General features: G+C 48.9%; 1 protein-coding gene across 3 annotated transcripts in view; it reads right to left on the bottom strand.

Annotated features, from left to right (window-relative positions):
- LOC109296281 (solute carrier organic anion transporter family member 1B3-like) overlaps positions 1 to 1101 on the bottom strand; it is a 42056-nt gene that overhangs the window by 6415 nt on the left and 34540 nt on the right. The gene's annotated exons all lie outside the window — the stretch shown is intronic.

The following is a 1101-nucleotide window of genomic DNA, read 5'->3' as shown; positions in this document are numbered from 1 at the left end:
CTGTCATTCCTCCCCCATAGCCCCCAGTCCCCCACCCCCATGCCGCTTCTCCCTCCTCTCCCCTTCTGCTGCACTCCTCCTTACCTTTGCTCCACACCGGTATGCTCCACACCTGCTATGGGGCCAAGCTGGAAGAGAAGTGCCAGCTCTGCACTACTCCTATGGGGCTGGGCTGAAACCATGCTCTGTGCCCTGGGCTGCAGTAGGGATGAAGCCTGCCATTGTGGAGCAAAGGTAGGGGGTGGGGATTGAGGGGCAAGTGCAGGGGAAGACTTAAGGTGGGAGATGGGAGGAAGGGTAGGTGGGGACCTGAGGCTGTGAGTGGCAGCAATGGTGTGGAAGGTTTGCGGGGAGGCACAATGGGAGGCAAGCAGCAGGGGCAAGTTGCTTCCTTCTGTCACTGTCTGCCCCCTACCATATGTCCCTCTACTACCTGTCCCTCACCATCCCCCACTGCCTGCCCCATTACTGCCCCCCCACTTGCCCTACCACATGCTACCTTACTGCCTCCCCGACTGTCTGTACCTTACCACCTGCCCTCATCACCTCTCCCCACACCACTTGCAGTAGTGGGGTGGGGGAAAATTTATGATGATCCTCCAATAATTAGATTCCATACATAGAAAATGATAATAAATGTATACATTTTCTGTCTCTAGAACTTAATTACTGGGTGGGGGGTCATCTTACATTCAGGGTCATCTTGTATTTGAGTAAATACATGATCTGGCTTTTCTTGGGATATAATCATTCAGCCTTTGTGTAAAGTAGCATAAGGCTATGTCTACCTTATCAGTGTTTTAGCATTGTATGAACATTGGTTTGTTATGCTGTCAAAGTAATCAAAATGCAGACATGGTTATACAGGCAAAGCTGTACTTTTAACTGGAACAATAAAACCAGGGTTTGAATTACGGGGAAGCTTGGGTGGGGAAATGGGGGCTGACCCCCCCATAAGAGACAAGAGCCTCCCCTTTAAAATTTGAAAATCATAACTGGGGAACTGTGGAGGGAGAGGGGGGTCTTTGATTTTATTAGGGGATTGTGATGGGCAGCCCATTTTCTTACTTTTTTTTTTTTTTTTTTTTTTTTTTTTTTTTT

Source organism: Gavialis gangeticus, unplaced genomic scaffold (genome assembly GCF_001723915.1).
Source record: "Gavialis gangeticus isolate Ggan-Ray unplaced genomic scaffold, GavGan_comp1, whole genome shotgun sequence".
NCBI classification, from domain to species: domain Eukaryota; kingdom Metazoa; phylum Chordata; order Crocodylia; family Gavialidae; genus Gavialis; species Gavialis gangeticus.
Note: the sequence above shows the minus strand (reverse complement) of the source record. Positions and strands in the feature narration are given on the sequence as shown.